Source organism: Apium graveolens, chromosome 9, assembly GCF_009905375.1.
Source record: "Apium graveolens cultivar Ventura chromosome 9, ASM990537v1, whole genome shotgun sequence".
Taxonomy (NCBI): Eukaryota; Viridiplantae; Streptophyta; class Magnoliopsida; order Apiales; family Apiaceae; genus Apium; species Apium graveolens.
In genome coordinates, this window is record NC_133655.1 from 64,060,066 (window position 1) to 64,080,871 (window position 20,806).

Below are 20,806 nucleotides of genomic sequence, written 5' to 3' on the forward strand. Positions count from 1 at the left end.
TGCTTGGTATGAATTTTAGAACCTAAAACCACCATTGAAATCAAGAAACCAAAGAGAGGTTACTATTCACACTATTCACTAGTGAGTTTCTTGAATTTATTTCACCCATCAAACCTTGATAAAAAGAGATGAAAGAATTTTCTTACCATAGTTTAATTGCTAGGAGGCTTGAGAATTAATTGGAGAATTTAACAAGAGCTATAACTTGGAGTTTTGAATTTGAATTCTCTCCCTTTTTTCATTAGGGCCGAATGGAGCATCAAGGGGGTATTTATACTCCTCTTGGTTGCTTAGCTTGGTTGACTTTCTAGGTTGCTTCTAGGAAGTTGGGGTGATATCTTGCAATTGATTTTATTCTCCTAGTATAGCATTCTAGGTTGATTCTTGGTTGCAAATCTTAGGGACAAATCTTTGTAGCTTGCTAGCTTACAAGCTAACTACAAAGTTTAGCTTCCTTAGCACACTATTTTGCTAGCTAGCTTGGTCATCCTATGGTTAGCTCACTATTTGATGAAGTAACCATGGTTACTTACTTTCCATTGTTTAGTTAGTGCGTTACGTTTATTTAATCATTTACGCGTTCGCTCGGTTGCTTAAACGTTTTCGTAATACTTACTCGTAAATGTTTTGCGACGTAACTCCTTTCGTATTTATTCCTTATATTTTTATTTATCCTATTTGAATATAAATCTTTAGTATTTTAATCTCGTAATTATATTATGATTCCCGTAATCCTCGATGAGTCGTAAATACGGTCATTTTTCAAAGTTCATTTTCTTCGAAAACTAATAGCGTTTACATACACTCATTTGATACGTATAGTCGTAATATCAACTCCGAAACTCATTTCCTCTTGCCCTACATAGTGTGGGTTCAAAAATTTTTCCCTTCCGTCAGGGTTACTATTCATTAAATATTTTATAAGGTCTCAAAAATTTGAGTTATTACAGTCTTTCCCTCTAACAAGGATTCCGTCCCGGAATCAATTAGAAAATAAGTGGGGATATCTATTCCTCATTGTGTCTTCAAGTTTCCAAGTTGACTCTTTGACATTTTGATTTCTCCACAAGATCCTAACCAGCTTCACAGTTTTGTTCCTCAACACTTGTTCTTTCTGGTCCATTATCCCTACTGGCTGCTCGATGTAAGTCAGTTCTGGTTGTAAATCTACCTGCTCGTATTCTATTACGTGTCGTGCATCTACATGGTACTTCCTTAACATGGACACGTGGAACATGTTGTGTACTTGTTTCAAATTAGGAGGCAAGGTGAGCTCGTAAGCTAGAGGTCCTATTCTCCTCAAAATTTCAAAGGGTCCTATGAATCTGGGACTCAGCTTCCCTTTCTTTCCAAATCTCATCACTCCTTTCCACGGAGATACTTTCAATAGCACAGGATCTCCTACTATATATTCCCTATCCTTCCTGGTATGGTCGGCGTACTTCTTTTATCTGTCCTGGGCTGCTACCGGTCTTTTCCTGATGAGTCCTACCGTTTCTCTGGTCTGCTGGACTAACTCTGGTCCTAATATCTTGTGTTCTCCAACTTCATCCCAACATAGGGGAGAGCGACATCTTCTTCCGTAAAAAGCTTCATACGGGGGCATTCCTATGCTAGTGTGATAGCTATTGTTGTAAGAAAATTCGATCAGGTGTAAGTGGTCATCCCAATTTCCTTTGAAATCAATGGCATACACTCGTAGCATATCTTCTAGGATCTGAATAGTCCTTTTGCTTTGTCCATCAGTCTGGGGATGGTAAGCGGTACTCATGTTTAGTCTGATGCCTACACATTCCTGGAAGCTTCTCCAAAATCGGGAATCAAACCTTGGGTCTCTATCTGACACTATGGCTACAGGAACGCCGTGTCTCACTACAATTTCCTTCAAGTAAATATCCACCAACTTGTCTACGGTGTATCTTTCGTTGATTGGTAGGAAGTGTGCGGACTTAGTCAATCTATCTACGATAACCCATATGGTATCGTGATTGGTCTTTGTTTTTGGTAAGCCTGTCACAAAATCCATGGCTATATGCTCCCATTTCCATTCCGGAATTTCTAGGGGTCGTAATAGTCTACTAGGTCGTTGATGTTCAGGCTTCACTCTCTGGCATGTCAAGCACTTGATGACCCGCTCTGCTACTTCTCTCTTCATGTTAGGCCACCAATAATATTCCTTAAGGTCACGGTACATTTTTGTACTTCCTGGGTGGATTGAATATCTAGAGATGTGCCCTTCGTGCAGCAGCTCATCTTTTAACTCTTGCACATTTGGAATCCAAATTCGGGACGCATATCTCATGATCCCTTTCTCATCCTTCTCGCATCTCACTTCTTCACTGGTCAATGTTTCTCTTTCCTCACTCATCTTCTTTTCCTGATATACTCGTATCTTTTCAGTCAGCTCTGGCACTAGCTTAATCTCAAATAATCCTTCCGTTCCCCTACCGGTCATTCTTATGTCAATTTCCATCTTCTCAAATTCCTTAATCAACTCCTCCGATGTCATTATCATCTTGAGTCTTTCCTTCCTACTAAGGGCGTCAGCCACCACATTGGCTTTACCCGGGGGATACAAAATTTCACAGTCGTAGTCTATTGTCAACTCTAACCATCTCCTCTGTCTGATATTCAGTTCCTTTTAAGTGAAAATATATTTGAGGCTTTTATGGTCAGTGTAGATCATCGCATTTCTTACCGTATAGGTAGTGTCTCCAAATTTTTAGGGCAAATACTATGGCTGCTAATTCTAGATCATGCTTAGGGTATCTGCTCTCATATTCCTTTAATTGCCGAGAGGCATACGCTATAACTTTGTCGTGCTGCATTAGTACACATCCTAATCCTTTAAGCGATGCGTCGCTGTATATCACAAACTCTCCCTTTCCATCGGGAAGAGCGAGCACTGGTGCTGACACCAGCCTCCTTTTCAGTTCTTGAAAACTCTCCTCACATTTCTCTGTCCATACAAACTTTTCTGTCTTCCGGGTAAGTCTAGTCAGTGGACCGGCTATATTAGCAAAATCTTGCATGAATCTTCGGTAATATCCTGCTAAACCCACAAAACTCCTAACCTCCGTTGGGGTAGTTTGTCTTTCCCAATTGGATACCGCCTCTATTTTGGCAGGGTCAACTAAAACTCCTTTGCTACTCACCATATATCCTAAAAACTGAACTTCTCTCAACCAAAACTCGCACTTCGAGAAATTGGCATACAATTTCTCATTCCTCAAGATTTCCAAGACTATCCTCAAATATTTTGCGTGTTCTTGCTCTGTCTTTGAGTAGATCAGAATATCATCGATAAAAACTATCACACATATATCCAGGTACTTTTTGAACACTCTGTTCATCAAACCCATAAAGGCTGCGGGTGCATTGGTTAACCCAAACGACATAACTAAGAACTCATAGTGTCCATACCTAGTGCGAAAAGTAGTCTTCGGTATATCTTCCGGTTTGATTTTCAACTGGTGATATCCTGTTCTCAAATCATTTTGGAAAAATGTACAGCTCCCTTGGGTTGGTCGAATAGGTCATCAATTCTGGGGAGAGGGTACCTATTCTTAATAGTCAGCTTATTCAGCTCTCGATAGTCTATGCATAATCTCATACTGCCGTCCTTTTTCATTATGAATAGTACTGGCGCTCCCCATGCGACACATCGGGCCTTATAATTCCATTATCTAATAACTCTTGCAATTGAGAAGCTAGTTCCTTCATCTCAACTGGGCTAGCCTATATGGGGCCTTGGATACTGGTGTCGTTCCTGGTGCTAATTCTATAGCGAACTCTCTTTCTCGATCAGGTGGCAATCCTAGTAAGTTCTCTGGAAATACATCCTCGAATTCATTTAATACGGGTATGTCTTATATATTAGGGACTTCCTTCTTGGTATTTATCACATAAGCCAAATAGGCCTCGTTACCTTTCCTTAACAATCTTTTTGCTTGTAGCATGATTAGAAATTTCTGGTTCTGTCGTCGACCTTTAAACACTACTTATTTTTCATTCTGCACTCTTATCTTTACTTTCTTCCGTTCACAATCTATTTGCGCTATGTTACTGGATAACCAATCCATTCCTAAGATTACATCAAATTTCTTTGTTTGCTATTTCCACTCGTAATATCTCATGTAAGGTTATGTCATTAAGTTTTAACTTTTTAGCAAGATCTTGAGATATAAAAGACTTGGTTGCTCCAGAATCAAATAGGACATTTGCATGTTCGGAATTTAACAAAAGGGTACATGCTATTACGTCGGTGTTTCGAACAGGATCCTGAACAGTCATGTTGAAGGTCCTAGCAGCTGGGGGTCGGTTGGATGCAGCTTTGCTCATCCCTGAGGCTGGGGGCTTCAACGTTAGGCAATTCTTTCTCATGTGTCCTACCTTTCCACATTGGAAACACGTTACATTGGGCCGGGTGCAGTTGTTGGCAATGTGTCCGATTTGGTTACACCAGTAACATCTCAGAGGGGCTCTTATCTGGGTACACACTAGGGGTGAGAAAAACCGAACCGAAACCAAAAAACCGAACCGAACCATATAATTTCGGTTCAGTTTGGTTTGAATTTTTTCAAAAATTTCGGTTAATTCAGTTTTTCGGTTTTAACCGAAATAATATTGGTTCGGTTCGGTTAATCTAAAAATTAATTTGATTTAACCGAAATAATCGAAATTTAAATATATATATTTTTGAATTATATTTTATTTATATATATATATAATACAATATAGTAAATATAAATAAAAAAAACATACGATATGTATCTTCAATTGGTGAATGTATGTATTTTCAATTTTTTACATATATAATATAATATAATATGTATTCTTTTAATATTTCAAATAATTTTTTGTTTTTATTTTAAATTATTTTGATAAAATTTCAATTATTTCGGTTTTCAGAAACCGAACCGAATTAACCAAAATAATTCAGTTCGGTTTTTGGTTCAGTTTTTGCATAAGTTTGGTTCGGTTCGGTTAGGAAAAAAATATCATTTCGGTTTTTGGTTAATTCGGTTCGGTTCGATTTATGACCGAATCGAACAAATGCTCAGCCCTAGTACACACTCCAAGGTGTCTCTTCTTACAGGTTTGACACTCTGGTATTGGGGCACGTGGTTGGCTATGAAATGTTGCCCTAGATTGTCCACCGCCCTGGCCAACACTCTCGCTTGGGGCTTTTCTGAATCCGGGGCCTCGTGCAGGTTGGGACACCGCTCCCCTGACGAACCTGCTCGGAAGGCTTCTGTTCCCGGTTCCTATTCCTTGGCTTCCTATCTTCCTTTTCCTATTTTCCTTTTCCTTCACATTCTGCTCACTACCAGCTTCAACAATCGAGGATTTTTGCACTAAGGTGGCATAGTCTGTCAGCTCTAACACTGCCACTCAGTTCTGTATCCACTGTTTCAAACCAAGCTGAAACCTTCGCGCTTTCTTTTCTTCGGTATTCACAAACTCAGGCACAAATCTCGACAACTCAGTAAATTTAGCCTCATATTCTACTACAGTCATCTTATCCTGTTTCAACTCCAGAAACTTAATCTCCATCTGGGTTTCTATAAACCTAGGGAAGTATCTGTCTAAGAACAGTCGGGTAAATCTATACCATGGAATCACAACATCAGTCTCTAGGTTTCGTTTGGACTCCCACCAGTAGTTAGCTTCTCCTTTCAGCATGTAAGAAGCGAAAATAGTCTTGTGTCATTCCTCAACACCTAGTATCTCGAAGGACTTTTCTATTTCTTTGAGCCAGGCCCGTGCTTCAACGGGGTCGGCCGATCCTAGAAACTCTGGGGGTTTGAGAGATTTGAAGGCTCTAAAGGTAGTAGCTGCAGTCTGTTGGGCAGCATATAGCTGTGGTGGAATAGGCTGTTGGTTCAAATTTGCTCTGAGCAGTTCCATAAATTCATTCATGGGGTTCCCTCCCTGATGGGTATCCTCAGCCTCTTCTTCTACATATTCTTCCTCATCGTATTCATTATAGTCTAGGTCTTCTTCACTTTCCTCATTCACTACAGGGTCAGGTTCACCTCGTTGTTGGTTAACAGATTCTGTGGGCTATGCCCTGGTTCCTCTTCTACGGGGTGACATTGTTCTGATATTGAAAATTAGTCAACATAGTTTTAATTATAACAGTTAGATTATTTTATTTGTATGTAAGCTTGTCATTTATTATCTAGCAGGTTTTTATAAAGTGTAATAATATAGACATCATTTCTTAATAACTGCTTAGATATATTTTAATAAGATCTCCCACTTATATATTGGGGATGAAACAACTAGCCGAGTTCATACTTGCCTGATTACAATCTATCACTACTAGTTCTGAATACTGAAATGAAAATACATAAGTCGTGTACCCTGAAGGGCTAGGAACGCTATCTACTACTAGCTATCCTATCAAAATTGGTGACAAATCACCTAGCCTTCTTCAAGGTCCATATCTAGTCACTAGTCTCTCAGTCACTATCACTGCGAGTGAGGTCACGCACCCTCCTCATCGCTCCTGCAATCATCAGCTCTGCATCAACTACCGGGATGTATCCTCCCACTGCTGTCATCCTCATCTGAACCCTGGTACGGAGCTCGATCCCATCGATCTCTCTGCGGGCTATGGCTGGGGAAGCAGCTCTAAAATCTCCTGGGTATCCTAGTCGGGTGGCTCTCTCAGCTGTCAGTGCCTGGCATAACTCCGCAATGTGAGCAGATGCCGCAGTGATCTCATCATTAAGCTGACCCACTATCTAGTCGTGTACGGCTACATGTATGGTCGCCGGTGGTGGTAGAGGTGAATCTGGGTCGCTAGAGGATATGTCAACCTCCCTTCTAGGCTCCACCAATACCTGACACAATAGGCAAGGTGTTACTAACTTAGAGTTGGAATTCCCTTGAGGGTAAAATAGTCAAGACTACCCATGTAGCCCGATGACGAACTCGACTTGATCTCTAATTGATTATTTTATTATTCTTATGTCTACGTATTTTATGTCCTATCCTTTCCAAGATTTGATAACCTAAGGCTCTGATATAATTTTTGTGGCGCCCCAAAACCCGGGGTCAGGAGTCTCGGAGGCCACGTCATCTAAACTCACATAACTCACACTAATATATATAAATACTCATGCTTCACATCCCCACACTTATCACACACACACACACTTACAGGTTATTGTCTTAGAAACGAACTATCATAACTAGAGTAATTGTCAACCATCAAGTGATAATTATTAGAACCCAAAAGTAATTAATCTTACCGGGGAGTGACCTTTAGGTAAGGCTAGTCCGCCGGCTAAATATACGTTTCTTGTTTATTACCTTACATAAGTCATACTTATAAATAAGCCGAACTATAAACAACTGAAAACTAATCCAGCTCATTCTGACTACCTGTGGTACAGTACCAAACAATCTACGGAACAACTGGCCATTTCCTACCCGTTTCCTGGTTGTGGTTCTCATGGCAAGCATCTTGATTCACTGTTGTGTTGTGTCATTTTAAGAAAACAAGTGTGAGCTATAATGCCCAGCATAATAATGTACAGTATGAAAATGACTGTATGATAACATCATATATGAGAAATATGTTTTATTCGAAAATAGTTTTCCTTGGTGATACACATCTTCTTATGAAAACAATTCTTTAAGGGATTTTAATATCCTGCGAATATCTTAATAGTAATCCCAGCACCTAGGCTTTGGTTACGGTATTGCATCTCAATTCCAATTGGAAGAATTAGGACACTCGTTGGAGCCACCGTATACGATGATCAGTCGTAATACAATAATAGTAACCTTTTCTACTAGTAGAAGGACGACACCTTCGTATCCCGATTATCACCCTTGCCGCATTCGGGCTACGTGTCCCATTTTTGGGTATACACATACTTCACAAGTTTCTGAGTACACTAAGTACCTTCGCCTGCGGTAATTTTGGTAGTCCATCTAGCACATATAGTACCAGAGTCTATCCCTCCCTTGTCCCTTAAAAGAATTCTATCAGTCTCGAGAACTCGAACCACATCGAAGTTCCCCAAACATTTTGCTTGTTGATAGAAACAACTTATCTCTCTAAGATATAAGTGTATATATATGTATATACGTACTTTTGAGGATTTCGGAGGAAGTACTAAGCATGTGAGTTGACTGTTGTCAACAGATAATTAATAAGGGGGAAAAGTTTCTCCTTGAAACTATATTCAAAATATTAAATAAGTCGGGATAATATTCACCGACGATCTGAAATTATTCGAATGATATTCTGAAATCAGAAAGTATATTTAAATCATGATCTATGATTTTTAAATCAATAATAAACCCTTTAATAAATAATAAATAATTAAATGATAATCGATAAATAATTAAACCTCGAATGAGTTTACTCTTTAAAAGAATATTTAAAATAATATTCCTCAACTAGTTTGTGTCTCCATAATTAATAATCTATAGTGATTAATCGGGTTTGAAATAAATAATCGTTGGAGTATACTACTCCCATAATAAGGAATAAGTATATAGTATTTATTATTTGAACAATAAAATATAGTTGAGGGAATATGATCGTTGGGAAATCGTTTTAATAAAAGTTTTAGGTGTTTTAATGTTTCGTAAGTGGACGATGAGTCCCTTTAAAACGTACTACTATGGACTTATAACCGTCCTATAATATCGCCGGAATGATTTCTGGGTTTCATCTTAAATCCCGACCGACTCTCGGTCTTATATAATACGTCACGCTTAAAGCGAAATAATATTTCACGATATATACTTTATCGTACAACATCGCTACATTAAGCGAAATTTCAACAACTACGTATCATGGAAAGCATGATATTTATGCAATAATAGTAAAACAATTCTTTCACAACACAACAGTAAAAATGGAGTTGGGTTCGTAAACTTGCCTGGGTATCTCGAGGTGGAGGATGCTCTAGGTTCCGCTCGGAAATCTATAACCATAAACACAATTAATTTCGTTAGGTTCCGTTCTAATTTACGACAACTCACACTCATGCGCTACTTATTATGCACCCTCTCAACTTGTACTACCCTTATCATTCCTTTAAGTCATATTCACATTATGGTCGCTTCATTTTCCTAAGCATCTTAGGTTCATTCTTATTATCGCTGTCGGCTCCGCTTATGGATTTTTACGGTTTCTACTCGCGCGGTCTCGGCTCCGACATTTTTATAAAATTGAGAAATCATTATTTTCACTTGAAATTTTTATGGAAGTTAGGAAACTCTCTATGTTACCCTCTGTAAACATTTCATGATTTATGAACACTTTTAAGTCGATCCTTTATATTTTCAAAGTTCATAATTTGTAGCAGTTTTTGTCGCGTAAATCACTTTTACTAAAATGGTCATAACTTTTGATCCGTAAATCGGAATCAAGCGATTCAAGCGCCTAAAAGATCCTTATAACATCGTCTATCTCAAACAAAGGTTTTTTTTTAAGAAAGTACTGTTTACAACTTCGGGACTTTCTGCAGAAACTTAAAGTTATGATTTGTTTGTTTTACGAAGTTACGTTTACGATCGAGGTTTCGTTTACGCCCTAACTCTTAACACAACCACCAACAATCATCATATCATTATCAACACACAAACTACTCTAAAGAAAATCATGTTCTTGAGGCAACAACAACCAACCTTAAATCTACTTAACTTAATCATCAAGATTTCCTCAATAACACTCATTACACTAGGTTTTCTACGACATACTAAATGGATCTTAAAAATGAATCTTAAATAAAGTTGGGCCAAATATTTTTACCTTTCTTGAAAGCTTGAGATGTGTTCTTGAGGATGGTGGAGGCTTGGAAGTGTTTGGTATGATTTTTAGAACCTAAAACCACCATTGAAATCAAGAAACCAAAGAGAGGTTACTATTCACACTATTCACTAGTGAGTTTCTTGAATTTATTACACCCATCATACCTTGATAAAAAGAGATGAAAGAATTTTATTACCTTAGTTTAATTTCTAGGAGACTTGAGAATTAATTGGAGAATTTAACAAGAGCTAGAACTTGGAGTTTTGAATTTGAATTCTCTCCCTTTTTTCATTAGGGCCGAATGAAGCATCAAGGGGGGTATTTATACTCCTCTTGGTTGATTAGCTTGGTTGATTTGCTAGGTTGCTTCTAGGAAGATGGGGTGATATCTTGAAATTGATTTTATTCTCCTAGTATAGCATTCTAGGTTGATTCTTGGTTGCAAATCTTAGGGACAAATCTTTGTAACTTGCTAGCTTATAAGCTAACTACAAGGTTTAGCTTCCTTAGCACACTATTGTTCTAGCTAGCTTTGTCATCCTATGGTTAGCTAACTATTTGATGAAGTAACCATGGTTACTTCCTTACCATGGTTTAGTTAGTGCGTTACGTTTATTTAATCGTTTACGCGTTCGCTCGGTTGCTTAAACGTTTTCGTAATACTTACTCGTAAATGTTTTGCGACGTAACTCCTTTCGTATTTATTCCTTATATTTTTATTTATCCTATTTGAATATAAATCTTTAGTGTTTTAATCTCGTAATTATATTATGATTCCCGTAATCCTCGATGAGTCGTAAATACGGTCATTTTTCAAAGTTCATTTTCTTCGAAAACTAATAGCGTTTACATACACTTATTTGATACGTATAGTCGTAATATCAACTCCGAAACTCATTTCCTCATGCACTACATAGTGTGGACTCAAAAAATTTTCCGTCCGTCAGGGTTACTATTCATTAAATGTTTTATAAGGTCTCAAAAATTCGAGTTATTACAGTTTTGGAATCTTTCAGCCTCAAATGCACCCAATCATAACGAGCTTTTGGAAGAATCACAGTCTTTTGATGATCATACCTATCCTTTAAATTTTTCCACAATTCAAGTGGATTTTTTACCGTAAGATATTCACTTTTAAGTGCCTCATGGAGATGGCGTTGAAGAAAGATCATAGCGTTTGCGTGGTTTGACTCAGTCTCTTGATTTTCCTCTTTAATCGTATTTCCAAGACCTTGTGCAGCCAAGTGAATTTCGATATCCAATATCCATGACAAGTAATTCTTTCCCGTAATATCAAGAACCTCGAATTCAAGTTTTGTAAAGTTTGACATATTATAAACTATACAAAAAGTGTTAGTAAAATATATTAAATATTTATTACAAATAATAAGACTAATAAATCACAAGTGTAATATTTTAAAAATATCCACTCTTATCATGCAACAATAATAAATAATTATGAACAAAGGTTACTTCAATAAATTTAGTTCTAAACTATAATGAACATAAAATAATGAGTAAAATAAAATTAACAAAGGATAACCTACAAAATATTATTTTTATTCTTAAAGATTTTCGTGCATAATATCATGCATAACACGTAATTAATCAATAAACAATTATATGCACAAGACTAGCATCAATATTGATATTAATTTCTCGTTTCCGATCAAAAACAAAGAACAAATATAAAAAATGATGGACACAAGCTCTGTACTATAGCAAAAAGGTACACATGATCAAAATGTTTGCGACTAAAAATTAGACACTACTGTTTATTACACATGAATAAAGATATCCAGTACTAGTGCCTAGTGGTTACTCATTTTTATTTATTAATATTCTTACATGACACATACAGAACATGGAGGTCCAATCGCTACTCTTCATTTTGGAAATTTCATTCCTAGATAGGCACGTCATAGTGGAAAAGAAGAAGTATAAATTTAATCTAATCTTTTTACTCATGTTAGTCACTAACTACAAAAAGCAAAGAAGGTCTAGTTTGCATGAATTTAGCGTAGCAAAAACACTCAACCAAGAACACAATCCAGAGGATTAAAATAATATAGTATTATCCAAAAAAAATTGTAATGCATGTAGATCATACCTTTGGCTTAAATGGGATATAAGAGATTGCTCCTTCTGTACTTTATGCAAACCAAACTCCTTTCAAAGTTTTGAGCAACTCGTGCTGATAACGTATTAGAAATATATTGTATATATTATATATAAGATGAATATGGGAGAGAAGACATCATATGAAATTGTATTTCATTCAAGTATGTATCTTATAAGATAAGACTTGAGTCCTATTTATAGGCTCACTAGAACATAGGTAGAGAAATCCAAAGGCCAAATACATGTACTTGAAAAGCCAAAAGTCAAGAGTTATGATTTGGAAAGTCAAGAGGTTGTTCTAGAGTATTCTAGAGACATCCATATTCTAATAAATAACTTTTTTTCTTTTTGTTAATTTTTTATTCAAATATTACATTGTTTTGATAGTTTAAATTAGGAACATGTGGTAGTTTAGTTTTAACTTTTAACATGCACCAATGCTGGATTTAAAAATCCACATCAGAATCATATTTTAGTGAAGACTTGAATTTTGTCACCTAACCATTATATAATAGGAGGAGTATAACCTGATGGAATTCACATATGTAATAACCCCAAAAATTTTGGACTTTTTGGATTTTGCTGATTATGCTGAATAAGAAAACTTTTCATGCCACACAATGTAGCAGTTCTTTTATGGATATTCCGAGGTCTTATTAGTACTCTGTATGGTATATAAGTGTATGTAAAGATCGTCAGAATCCAAATCCGAACACTTTGATTTTTCCCGAAAATCCACCAGATACCGAAAGAATTGAGTATAAGGTAACATGATAAAAAGGATTTAAATTCAAGGATAAAAGGAATATAATGTATTGAGAAAGGTTAATGGAACCCAAGTAATAAAATCCCGGGTATGATCCCTCAAACGATAAACGAGAACGAAAGTTAAGTGAACCGTATAACAGATCAGTGATCATTAGCCAAGTAATTAGGAGTTAATCAAAGAGGTTAATGATGATGATGTAATCACACCAACAAGAAGAAGACAGGTGTGGGAAGATGAAATAAGTGGATGACATAAGCATGACCAAATGGGAAGGATTTGTTGGTTGATTATAAGCCACACAATTTTTACCATGGTAACAATTTAATTAAACAAACAAAAGGAAGTAAACAAGCTAAACACCACACAAATCATTTAATCAAACTAGAAATATTTTTACTTCACTTTTTCTTCCCTTGCTCTCGGCCAAAACTAGAGAAGCAACTTAAAACTACCATATCTCCTTCAATACTCACTCAAATGTTGTGTTCTATAACTCGTTCGAAAGGTATTGAGATGGCCTACAACTCTTGTTCACAAGTCTCGTCCAAATAAGCATGGTAAGACCCTCATTTTTACAGTTCTTTAAATCGGATTTTTAGAAACTTCAAAACCTAACTTTGTGTTCTTGATTTCTTTGGAAAGATCAAGCTTGTAGGAGATTAGATTAAGGCTCCCTAAGGCTTCCTAGAAACTTAACACCTACCAAGGAAGGTATCAACTTCAAACCCTAGCTTTGATTTTATGATTCCATTAAGTTTTATTGAAGCATTGTTAGTATTAAGGCTTGATCTTTGATTATAAGTAGTTTTGGTGGATTTGTATTGGTTTTGAATATTGGGTCTTTGATTGGTTGGATAAATTGGTAAAACTTGGAGTTGGGGACTGAGTTTGTAGTATGATGGTTGAATATTGTTGTATTGGTGGTTGTGAGTGAATTGATGATTGTTAGGTCCCAATGTGTTTGTAGAAGGGGGGGTTGAATACAAACAGTACCGAATAATCGAATTAAATGCGGAATAAAAAATGTGAAACAAAATTCAAGTTAAATAAAAATATTATTAAACTTGAAAGGTGTTACAACAACTGTATCGATTACAAGGAATTAATCTCAAATTAATTATCACAAATCTAGAATAAATTCGACATGAACTTTTTCTATTTTTGTAATAAAAAAGATTCAAATGCTAAACGCAATTTGAGATTAAGTTCTAGGGATTTTGATCCGCTAGATTGATACACAAGAGCAAGATAAAGATTTCTAGTGGATTGGATTTAACTTTACAATCTAGAAATTTAATCTTGAAGTATGCAGATGAAAAGATGAAATATTTCTTCTTGATTTTCTTTTCTGCCTTGTTTCTTGACTTCTGTGTTCTTTTTTTTTAAGTTGCTGCTTCTCTGCTTCTTTTTAAATCAACAAACGAATAGAATTGACTTGGCATGACAATCCTATAGCTGGCAAGACTTTCGGTGAGACAATTGAATGAACTAGCAAGACAATCTGAATGAACTAGCAAGACAATCATCCTCCTAGAGTAACTTTCGGTGTGACAATTGAATATGGCCTAGCATGACAATCGGTATGACAATCCTGATTGTCATGCTAGTTCATTTTCAATTGTCTTGCTGATTTAATGCTTGAATTTAATCCAATTAAACTTCTGAAAATTCCTAAAATTAATTCAGAATTAATTAATCAATTAATTCAATTAATAAATAAATTATTCTTTGCAGATATAATTTATTTTATTAATTAAATTAGATGAATTAATTAATTAATAGAGAATTAATTCTAGTCTTGAGCAGCAACCATTCTTCTGCAAATCTTCTGAAAATCACTGAAAATTATGAATCAATTCCACCACTTCAACGTTGACACTCGATGTACTGTCTGGTTCATGAGTGACTAACTTCCGTGACGTTTCTTCATGTCTTGAATCTGACACTTTGATTTTCTTCAAATTAAATCCTTGTAATTAATTGATACTCTGACGAGATCTCTGTCACTTGATTAAATCCACGATCTTGATTTATATCACTGAGGCATGATCAACTTCTTGAACTTCTTCCAGTGAATTAATTCCTCAAGTCTGTAGATGAACCTTGTTTCTGAATCCTTTGACAGATATTACTTTGCGAGATCTCTCTGACGGTCGATCCACTATTTACTTATTACATTCTTATTTGAGTTGAGTTGAATCCTCGAATATACAAATAGGCTATGACATATGACTTACAATCTCCCCCTATTTGTTTGTTAGACAATAACACACAAATACCTAGAGGATAACTCAACTAACAAATAAGAAAAAGATATAAACATACATGCAAAGTAAATAGCAGAAAAGTTCTGGATGAGATTTAACATTTTCCAGATTCCAAGTAGATGTTCCTCTAGACTGAACATATCTTCAAGTAGTTCCATCTTCATTTGTACAACCACATTTCCTGTTGAGAAGCCCATATCTCTTGCTTCTCCCCCTATGAGAATCAACTGATTAAAGAAGATCACCTTCGTTTTACCACCTCTCCCGTACAATAGGATCCGCAGATAAAAACCAATGGTACTCCCCTAACAGCTTCTTCCCTTACTAGGAAATCACCTTGTGTTTACCACCTCTCCCGTACAATAGGATCCGTAGTTACAAACAACAATGGTGTGGTGTAGTGTACATGTAGGATCTTTTTCTTCCTCCCTGCTATTTCTCCCCCTTAGTTGAGAAATCCTCCAAACTATTACTTAAGCTTTTATCTCCCCCTTAAAGAAGGAATGTATGCCGTCGTCTGAAAGAGTTCTCATATTTCACTTGGATGGAAAAGAAATAACAAGTAGTTTCTCTTTCTTCCTCACTGTGAGTGTGTGATTGTGTTTTAGTGTACCTCACATGTGTTTCACTCTTCTCTCCACTCGTGTTTACACTCATTCTCACAAGTGTATCACTCTTCTCTCATAGCTCCATAATCCAGCTGTACCTGCAAGGAAAATCACCTTAGCCATCCTTAAAGGAGGTCACAGGTGGTGCAATGGGAGTTCACAAATCCCCATCCTTGTTAAACTCGTCAGATGAATCTGAGTCATAATTTACAAGTTGCTAGTTTCCCTTTTAGGGTTCCAGATTTGAATTCTGGGAAGGTAAACAATGATCCAAAGAATTTAGCATAAAGATCAAAGTTCCCTTCTAATGTCTGTGAAGACATTTCCTTGTGACTTATCAGGTAATATCTGAATCATTGTCAACAAGTTGCCGATCTGCACCTATGTCAGATCCACTATCCGCAGATGCATCCAGGGGATTTAAGCCTGGGGAGGTAGACACTGACCACTGACATATGGCTTTTGGATCAGTATCCTCTCCTAACACCTGTAAAGGCAATTGGTCCACTAACGAACCTTGAACAATCGAATCTGACCTTAAAATGGTCGAAACTCTTGTTTCCGTCAACTCATCCTTTGTGTGTGTAACCTCTCCTTGTGCATCAAGAATTGATTATGTTTGAAGTGGTGACACTACATCGGATACCTTGGCCCACAGGCAAAATTCAATAGACTCACCCTGTTGAGAGAATGAATCTAGTAACTGTTTTTGAGCCTTTTCAGCCATTACATCTTTTTGAGAAGATGTATGGGGGCTAGCAGTTGTCTCGGTTTAAATACTACTCATCTATGTATGAGACAGAGCCACTGGGTTGACTACAGAACCTTCCTTATGTGGTGCACTAGGCACTATCTCCCTCACGCTCATTCATACTATATTTAGTGGTAAGAGAGTGTTGGTTGGTTCTGTTTTTTTGTGTTTGTCTTTATAGTCTGGGATAGACGTTGTGGGTTTTCAACCTCATGACTGTCAATGAAAGAAAGTCAATGGAGACTGAACATGTATCATAGAACATATGGTAATAGAGAGAAAATGATTTACAATAGTGATTTCAAAAGATTTTACATGAAATAAGAAATCACTAATGTAGAAAGAAGTTTAATTTTGTTTTTCACTATGAATGAGTTTTTGATAAAACATTGATCACTTAGGGTAAAGTCTAAGTAATTCTCATTCATGTCAAAAGCTTACAAATATCTGCAACATAATGTTAACAACATATCATTGACCGATACTTGTCAAGTACTTTAGATACTAATTGTTATGTTGCATTAGCAATATACCACTGCACATATAAAACAATATGATTGTGCTTAGTGATAAGATAGTTATAAATATGACGACTCTACTAGTTCATATAAAATTATAACTTCTGTTAGAGTGCCATACCATGTCCTTGATGATTGCTTGAGCAGTATACTAGTTCATACCAACCTGAAGTGAGATTGTGAAGAAGAGATTGCATAGTCCAATAGATCTGCAACTGCAAAGTCCATGAACTGTGGTGCACTGACTTCCTCTTTTGACTCACCAACCAGGAGTACACTTGTACACATCTTACTAGAGTTCAATTCCAAGTGTAATGTGCAGCAGGTGTCTAATATGTCGTAATATTCTCAAGTCTCGTCACTGGTGCTATATGTTAGATACTGCTTCCTGATAATAACCTAGCACAAAATACAAAATTACAATGATAACATTCCCAGCTTGCAAACAGCCATATCCCTCGGATAAACCTTTGCTGTTATCTCCAAAGGTAACTATGGGGCCAGCTTTCTCAACCACATTTGATAGCAGGGCTCTATCTCCGGTCATATGTCTTGATGATCCACTTGTCAAGAATCCACACTACCGGTTACACCTGTATACTGCCCTGCACTTCAAATGGATTAGACCTTCTTCGGAACCCAAACTTGGTTGGGCCCGGCATACTTGTAGAACTGTCCTTTGTCAGACAAAACAACATTTTTAATTTTAATGGTCTCAACATTCTCAATGACTGAACATTTGACCTTGTAAACAGCCTTAACAAATTTCTGTTTAAGCTTAGGCACAAATGTCTCCTTTCTAGCCTTAGAAGGACTAGCAGTCTTAGACCTATCATGCTTCTTGTTATTCACATGCTGACGAGGAGTAGTCTTATCATTAGACACATGCTTACCATTAAAATAAGCATACATCATATTAAAAGCACAAGACATACAATTAGCAACACCACATGCTTTATGAGAGTGATTAACAGCAGGCAATTTATGCATGGTAGACATGGCATTATTGTTATCCAACTCATGTGTGTCTGAGTTAGTCTCAGTTGCTTTCACAACTTTGACTGGAACTTTCGACTCACTTGGCTTGGAAACAATCTTCTCATAAGCATGATCCTCAGCACGTATTTCTTCTTGAATAACAGAAGAGGTCGCATCAAATGGTTCAGCAATTGATGCTTTATAGAGGGGTTCATCAACACCCTTAAGCACATGTGGTACTTCCCTCCCTTTAGCACATACATGAGGAGGGGAGTTTATGCCTAATTCTCCAATAGCAGCATTGTAATCATAACCTATTCCAGATGTTTGATTAACAGCTTGCTTACTGTAGAACTCTTTAGCCTTCGAACAAGAATTGAAGTAGGCTCTAACCTTAGTCTCAAGACCGGTGATCTTATCTTTGAGAATAGTTTCGAGTTTTCTATAACAGTCAACTCTATTCTGTTACGACCGGCATTTTATGTAATATTATTTGTGAATAATATTAAGTTAAATAAAAATATATTCAATGCTTGTACGTTTGTGTGAGTGAAAATTTATGCATTATAAATTTGCTTTGGGTAGTATATGATTTTTCAAAGCAAGAATTTATTTAATTTCTTTATTTTTGATTTATAAGGAATATTCTAAGCTTTGGAAAAATTTTCTTTTAAAAGACATTTTGTACACAAATTGTGAAAATGATTTTATAAAGTCTCTAAAAATACAAGTTAATTTATGGTAGAAATTTTATAATTTTTGAACTTGTATTTTATTTTATAAAAATAAATCATTATAAATTTTAGTTGTCATAATTATTAAATTACATGAATAACCTTGCATGCAAACTCTCTTCTATTTAACCAAAGGGCAAAGAAGACATTCTCCACCCCACTAACTCACATTTTGCTAGCCAAATTACCTCCTTGACCTTGCATGCAAATTTGCCTAACTTTAGCTAGAGGGTTACTCTTGTCATTTCCTAAATCCACTCACATTTAGCCTAGTCAAAGACATAAAAACAAAACTAAAGTGATGATCACTCCATTTTCACTCCACCCTCCCCTTTTCTCCTCCCTCCCTCTCGGCTCAACCCTCCCTCTCGGCCATCCCATAGCCGAGGCCCTCCATCCCCTTCATTTCTTCATTCTTTCACCCAAACAATCATCTTATATTCAAGTAATTTTACTCCCTATATGTTATTCTTATATATTTCAAAAGTTTAGAGTGAAAAACCTATGTTTTGACCTTGCATGGTGATGTTTTGGTTAAACTCAAAGTGAACCTCCTTGATTCTTGTGAATCTAAGGCTTTCACCATGAGTTATAGTATCATAGGGTCAAGAATGGCTAGACATAAGAGTGTTACACTTATGCGAATGCTGTTTTTACCCTAATCCATTCGGCCATGACTTGATAGGAGCCGAATGGATGGTGTTTTGTTGCCTTGTTAACATTTTTGTGTATTTTGTGATGATAACATGAATTTTGTAGTAAAGTCTTGATAAAATCCTTTTGCATGCTAGTTGATCATTTAGTTGTAATCCATGTTAGGCTTGCATGTTGAATTATGATAAAAATTTATTTGGAAATCATGTTGTTTTGGTTTGAAAAACCCGAAGGCATGCATGCATGTGGAATTCTCTTAGTTTGTTGTGAAATTTTGATTATTTGGAAAGATTTTGTTAGTGAGCCTTAATTTCAGTAGGAATAATATGATAATATTGATTTATGCTTCTTGTTGCATGGTAATAATTTGTGGTTATCTTTTATAAAAATATATATCTTGTTGTTTCAAAGGCATGAAGATTTGCGATTTGTTAAGAGTAGTCTCTTTTGTTTTGCCATAGTTGCACCTTAGGTAAGGATGATCTCACCAAGGGTATTTTAAGAAAAAGGGAGTTAGTTCAGTAGAATACCAAGTATAGGTATTGGTTTAAGTATTTAGTTGTTGTTAGTTGGGTTTGTCAAGTTAAAATCTTGGAAAATGAGAAGTTATAGTTTCTGCAGAAAAATCAGTTTAGTACCCTGAGGTTTAGAGTGAGTTTTGACCATGTCATTGATGTGCACTTTGAGGCCCAAGCCACCAGAAGTTAGTATGGGGAGTATATAATAGGTTTTAGGAGTTGGTTGGAGGTTTGCATGTCATTTGGTTAGGTGCACAAGTAGAATAACAAAATCTGTCCAGCAGGGGACAGTTTTGTTGCAACTTAGAAATAGGGAGATTTGGCCATGTCATGGGTAGGCCCTCATTAGGCCCAATTGGGCCTTAGTTAGAGGGTATGTCAGAGAAGTTTTTCCAACCATAGTTCATAGGATATGATCTAGAACCATGTGCCACAAGTTAATCCAAGTCAGGGCATTTTCTGCCCAGAAAAACAGGGGAACCTTGGACTTTTAGCTTAGGCCCAAGAAGGCCCAAGCCAGGCCTTTGAGCCACATCAAGCTTGTGAGATGCCCTTAGGTCAGGAGAGTCTTGTGTAAAAATTTTGAAGAAAAACTTGTAGTTTAAGAGTGTCTAATGCACTCAAGAAACCTTAGTTACCATTCTGAAATTTGCACCAGTGAGCACTTTCACTTATCACATAGTATTAGGACACTTAGAAGTGAGTATTAGGTCAACCACCATAGTTGTAAGATAGTATAAGGTCAGTAGAGCAAAAGGCACAAGTGAGGGTCAATAGGTTTTGGATAATTTAGGAAAGGCGCATTGAGTTAGGAAGCCCAAATTCGAAGACTTCGTTTAGTTAGCGACCAAGTAACTTAAGTGGTGAGTCGAGATCATCCAAGCCTAGTGTGGCATTATGGTGTATATGATGTTATTTGGTATTAATATACGATATGTGATTATGTGGCTACGTGTGTATATTTAAAAATATAAATGGTGGATATGAATTAAGTGTGTATAGGCCTAAGTGCCATCCATGTTTAATTTCGGGTTGTAAATAGGTTAAGATGGAAAGAATATATTATAATGAGGATTATTATTATTTATGTAGGATCTCGAGACG